The sequence below is a fragment of the Rattus rattus genome, chromosome 12, assembly GCF_011064425.1.
Source record: "Rattus rattus isolate New Zealand chromosome 12, Rrattus_CSIRO_v1, whole genome shotgun sequence".
NCBI lineage: Eukaryota > Metazoa > Chordata > Mammalia > Rodentia > Muridae > Rattus > Rattus rattus.
The window spans coordinates 56889618-56896155 of NC_046165.1; the positions used below are offsets into that span (position 1 = coordinate 56889618).

General features: G+C 42.0%; 1 pseudogene; it reads left to right on the forward strand.

The window, feature by feature from the left end:
* The first annotated feature begins 4815 nt into the window (after positions 1–4815).
* Positions 4816–5276, forward strand: LOC116913176 (annotated as a pseudogene).
* Positions 5277–6538: the final 1262 nt, after the last annotated feature.

Below are 6538 nucleotides of genomic sequence, written 5' to 3' on the forward strand. Positions count from 1 at the left end.
GTGAATAGTTCAGCTCATAAATTCCCCAAGACCGCCTTGCACAGAGGTAAGGCCTCTGCTGCTCACATGAGCTTCCAACCTTGACCTGTAGGGTCCTTTGTCACAGTGCGGCAGAGTCTTTTCATATTAATACCAATTTATCATTATTCCCATTAAATGCCTTTTTTTTTTTGGTTTGAGAGAAAGAGACAGAAAACATCTGCATATCTAGGAATATTAGCTACAGTTGGTGTCTCAAGTGAGAATCCATCTGACAGCCCCATTTGTTATATCTGGGCAGGCTTTATTATGTAGAATATATGTTCAAATTGCATTTGAACTTTCCCTCTGCAAGAACTGAAAGAGTCTCTAATGTATTCATATCATGCTTTAAAAAAACATTTTGAAATAGGGAAGGGGATAGCAACTGCAGGTAGCATTTCCATTCTAGTAAGAGAGGCCAAATGTTAGCCAAATTTGAAACAACAGCGAGAAGACCCTTTAGAGGTGTTATTAGCTCCCAAGCCTTAAGGTGCTTTTCTACAGCTCTGCTCTTCGTCCCTGGTGTTTTGTTAGACTTGGAGTGATTGCTTTTGCTTCCCTGTGTTTATGTCAACTTTTTCATACATCAGGCTAATAACACGGGCCTTTTGGAAAGCAGTGTCACAATGCTGGCCACTGATGCTAAAACGTGCAATTGTTAAACCAAGTCACCATTCCCCACACCGCATACCTCCAAACCTACTTCTTCCCAGCTATTAGGAAATCTGCTACCCAAGGCTTAGTAAGCTAAGAACTCAGTAAGTAAGCACTCAAGTAGCATGGTTATGGCAAAAGGTAAAAGAGGTGGGTGACTGTGCTCACTGTCAGGTGGTCCTGAACCCTGGGACATAGGTCCATCCCGGATGCCAGAGGAACAATGCAAAGGACACCGTGGGTGTTTTCTTCTCCCTCCCACTTTCCCTACAGTATTCCTTAAATGAGTCTTAGTTCTCAGCACCAGGAAATGGGAAATAAAACAAGACTCCAGTTCTGAGGACGGGTGGTCAGCATGCAGTTGCTCATGTGACTCTGTGAAAGCCCAAGAAGTTTATTGTTTTATGTCAACATGTTTTAGCATCTCCCAAGTGAGTAATCTTCTAGAAAGCCACTTGCTTGCTATAGATTTGATTTTTAAAGCACTCTAGAGCGGCAGTGCTCATATTTCCATGTCAATTAAAATAAAAATGTGTGAATTACGGCACTCACAGGCCTTGTCAGATGTAAATAGAATTGTGATTTTCCCTGCTCCTTTCTGAGTGCCTCTGTCAAATTTCTCTGGGTCTTTATCATTTTCCCTTAGGGCCCTGACTTACCTGTTCCTGACTCCTTGTCTTCAGTTCATTACATTTCTTGTCCTGTTATTTGAAGACCTTTTCATTCACTCATTCATTCACTCACCCATTCATTAGTCCAGTCATTTGCTTTTCAGCTGAAACATACTGACTCACAAGTCTCTCACTCAGCTTCTCTGTCTGGCGACCTAGAGGGGAGAGATGCAGTCTGTCTAAGGGAACTAATTGTAAAGGTAGATGTGATAAATGGGAGAGACATCCAAGCTGAGGTCTTTGGGTGTGACAGGTGAAAGACAAAGAGATACCCAGGAAATGGAGAATCACTTCTCGTAGGAAATATAATATTTTATTCTCAGTCTTAAACAACACAGCACTTAAAGTGAGCTTTCTTCCACAGAGACACCAAGCTGAGAGAAAAGCAGTCAGCGTTCTAGAGATCAGTCAAGGTCTCAGCATCCTTATATAATCCCATCAAATCAGGAAGGGATTCCAGTTATGAGGACCAGAAAGATGGCAGCTTTTGTACCCTAATCTGTGTCTCTACTTCCCATGTCCTTAACCCAGGACCACGCCACTGAGAGAAAACATCCTCTACCAGGTTAACGTCTCTTTGAGCAGAAACAAAAGGGAACTGTGTTCAGGGTTAAGCCCATTCAGGGGACTGTATCTATGTCACCTGATTCTGAAACTAACAGGACTGGTAGTCACTGCAAGCCATGTGGTCCCAGTGGCATACGGGATTGCATTTGCACAGGCAGATGCCCTCAGTAGCAAGAGATTAAAGGCTTTCAAGAAGCATGCTAAGGGAATTTGAAAAGGCCTAAAACACAAGTCATCCCCAGAACAGATGCTGGTCAGGAAAGTTTTGAGAGGCACCAGAATCTGTACCTTGGTTGACTGATTCGTGTGATTCCCATCCTCATGCCAACCCAACTCCCACTGCAGGAGGCCAGTTGATAAAGTCCAAGAGGGGCAAGCTATCATTTTTTCCAAATGCCAAACTCATTATCACCACTGACATCATGATCAGGCACACAGAGGAACAGGGGATCATGGTATAATGAAAAGACAGAAATTAAACCACAGTGCCTGACCTGAGAGAGATGCAGATGGATGAACCACCTAACAAACATTGTAGCAAACAGTAAGAAAAAATCCAGTATTAGAAGGAAACACAGATGAGTAAATCTCATTGGGTGAAGCATGCGTTGCAAAAGGAGAAAAGTAACCAAGGGACAGGGACAATCTATACAAACAAATAATAAACAAACAAACACAAATTGTAATCAAGAAATGTAATTGAACTAAGGTCTCTGGAAAGGGTCCCAGTATCTGACTGGGTCAGGAAGAGGAAAGATCAGGAACTTCATACAGCAATGAAAAAGGAGAAAGGAAGAAAGAGCAAACAGAGTCAAGGAGCTGGTAGGATGCTGGAGCTGGCAGGATGCTGGAGCTGGTAGGATGCTGGAGCTGGTAGGATGCTGGAGCTGGTAGGATGCTGGAGCTGGTAGGATGCTGATGCCAAGGAATTCAGCGCAGTGCATTATTAGTAAAGTTCCAGAAGGCTAAGAAAGAAGCAGAGAATTTATTTGATGAAATAATGGCCAGAAATTTCTTAAATTAAAGGAGGGAAAACTGGACATGCACATCCAAGAAACCTAATACCTTCACTGAAAACAAGGTAGGAGACCCGGATAGTTAAAGTTCCAAGACAAAAAAATGGGAACATTTTTTTTAAGGGCAAGAAGACAACAGCTCATTGCATGCAGGTGAGCTTTGCTAAAGCACAAAGCAGAAACCTAGAAGGCCAGATAGGGTGGGGTGTTATTAACAAGTGTTGGAAACCAAGCCAAAGGTGTTCTTCAACTAAAAAAAAAAAAAAAAAAAAAAAAAGAATTTAAAGCTTCTTTAGGTAAACAAAAACTATAGGAGTTAATTATTGCAAGACCTTTTCAGCAGTAAATATTGAAGGAAGTCATTTGGCAGGAAGAAATGGATGACAGACAGTCCCACAAATCAAATTCTGATAAATAGAATAAATTTATACACACAAACAGTAAATTGTAGTGTGGTAATTTTGCTACACACTCACTTTTAATTCTTGTATGAATGAACTTAAATTGCAAAAACAAATTATAAATCTAAGTTAGTGAGTATGCATTATATAAAGATGTAATAAGATAGGGCAGTAGACCAAGCATATGGGAATAGAATTTTTGTATGCCGTTGAAGTTTGAATAGTCAGCTATAACTTTAACATGTTATGGCTTGCAACAATAACCACAAAGAACTATCAATAGAATATACAGGCTGTCCTGGTTTCATTTTTGACAAAAAGCTAGCTGGGGGACAAAGGGCTTGCAAATCCAGGTTTCAGTACATTATTGTAGAACTTCAAACAGCCCATAGTCACATCACATCCATAGTCAAGAGCAAAGAAGCAGATGAATGTTTACTTATGTGTGCTCAGCTTGATTTTTGCACTCTTATGTAGTTCAGAAGCCCCTCCTTAGGGAATGATACTGCCCAAAGTGTGCTGAATCGTCCCATATCAATTAATTTATTTAACACAATCCCTCACAGACATGCCCCTAGGACAACTCAATGTGGATGGTCCTTTATTGGGACTCTTTCCGGGTGATTCCCAGGTGTCAAGTTGACAATTAAAGCTAATAGTCAAGTCATACCTTTTAATTTCACTCTCAAGTTTACACACACACACACACACACACACACACACACACACACACACACACACACACACACATTCTGCATGAAGCAGATCCAATCAGCAGAAGAGGAGGTGAAATCACCAACATTGATGAGTTTGGCTGAGTAAGTTTTAACACTCATAGGTGACTTTGAGGGGTTCAAGGCTATATTGGAGAGAATAACTAAAGACACCTACGGTTAGAAATGAGTCCTGGCGAGATGACTGAATGGTTGCTATAATCTCACTGTAAAACTTTAGTGGCTGATGAGGTGCTTCTCATGAGCAGTCAGAAGGTGTCTGTTCCTTGGGAACTACTAGGGACTTGATTGAAATGACAGCAAAAGATGTAGAGCATTACATACTCAGACGGGAAGGCAGAGATAGGGCTTGAGAGAAGACTCTGAAAGAAATTCTGTGAGTAAATTGCTCTCAAATAGCATGGCACAACACAGAAATAATCTTTCCTGATAGGAGGGGTCCATTGATATGTCAAACTTCATTGTCAATTTTAAACAATATTTATCCTTTGAAATTTTTGTGCATATATACAATGTGTCTTGATTGTATCCATCCCTCATTTCCCACCTCTAACTCCCCCCCAAGACCACATTTTCCTCGCAAACTCATTTCCCCCTGTTTTCTTCTTATCCCGCTGGATCCAGTTTATATGCTTTTTATATGCACCAGAACATGACCTCATCCACTGGGGCATGCTCAACCTACACATTCTTAAGGAAATGTGACTCTCGTCTTTCCTTTTGCGGCCATTGCTGGATCACAGCTGCCGAAATGAAACTCAATCCCTCTGTGACTCCTGACCAAAGCCAGAACCACAAACAGCATTCAGTGCACCTCACACGTTAAGAGGAAGATCACGTCTTCCAGTTGTCAAAGAGCTGAGACTGAAGTACAGTGTTCTGTTTACAGCCATTCGAAAGGAGGATAAAGTTCAGGTTGTCTGAGAACACTACAAATGCCAGAAGATGGCAAAGTGGTCCAAGTGTCCAGGAAGAAATACATCATCTACGTTGAACGAATCCAGTTAGAAAAAGGATAATGGCACAACTGCCCATGTGGGCATCCACCCCAGCAAGGTGGGTATCACCAGGCTAAAGCTGGACAAGGACCGCAAGAAGATCCTGGAGAGGAAAGCCAAGTCCTGTCAAGGAGGACAGGAGAAGGGAAAGTTCAGGGAAGAAATGATGGAGAAGATGCAGGAGCAGAGGACTTGCATGCAGGACTTCCATTAAAGACTGCTTAGTTTAAAAAAAAAGTGACTCTCTATGAACATTGTTTTCTTCCTCCTCTTCTGCAAAATTTCCTGAGCCTTTTGGAGATGGGGTGGGGGTGGGGTTGATGTAGAAGTTCCATCCAAACTGGAAAATATCATCCTGAGTGAGGTAACCCAATCACAGAAAAACACACACGGTATGCACTCATTGATAAGTGGTTTATTAGCCCAAATGCTCGAATTACCCTAGATGCATAGAACGCATGAAGCTCAAGAAGGATGACCAAAATTCGAATGCTTCACTCCTTCTTTAAAAGGGGAACAAGAATACCCTTGGGAGGGAATAGGGAGGCAAAGTTTAGAACAGAGGCAGAAGAAACACCCATACAAAGTCTGCCCCACATGTGGCCCATACATATACAGCCATCAAACTAGACAAGATGGATGAAGCAAAGAAGTGCAAGCAGACAGGAGCCGGATGTAGATCTCTCCTGAGAGACACAGCCAGAATACAGCAAATACATAGGCTAATGCCAGCAGCAAACCACTGAACTGAGAACAGGACCCCCGTTGAAGGAATCTTAGAAAGGACTGAAAGAGCTTGAAGGGGCTTGAGACCCCATATGAAAAACAATGCCAACCAACCAGAGCTTCCAGGGACTAAGCCACTACCCAAAGATTATACATGGACTGACCCTGGGCTCCAACCTCATAGATAGCAATGATTAGCCTAGTAAGAGCACCAGTGGAAGGGGAAGCCCTTGGTCCTGCCAAGACTGAACCCCCAGTGAACATGATTGTTGGGGGAGGCGGTAATGGGGGAGGATAAGGAGGGGAACACCCAGAGAAGGGGGAGGGGAGGATTAGGGGATGTTGGCGGGAAATCGGGAAGGGAATAACAATCGACATATAAATAAGAAATACTCAAGTTAATAAAGATGAAAAAAAAAAACTAAATGATTTTTTTTGTTGTTGTTGTTGTTGAAGCACTTTATTCAGAGGCTTGGGGGAAAGGTTGTATGTAGAAGCCCACGCTGTCTGCTGTCCTGCGCAGGGCAGACCTTAAACATATCCCCGTGGCTAAGAGAAACTAAATGATTTTAAAAGTAATACATTTTTAAATTGCAGCATACAAATGTGTTTAATAAACGCTATCTAGTAAAAAACAAAAAAGTTCCATCCATTGCTGAACATTCTCAATGGCTTATTCTTGGATGGAGACAATTCTCTGACCAAGCTTGAGAATAGCACACATCTGTGGATAGAAGCATATATATTTAG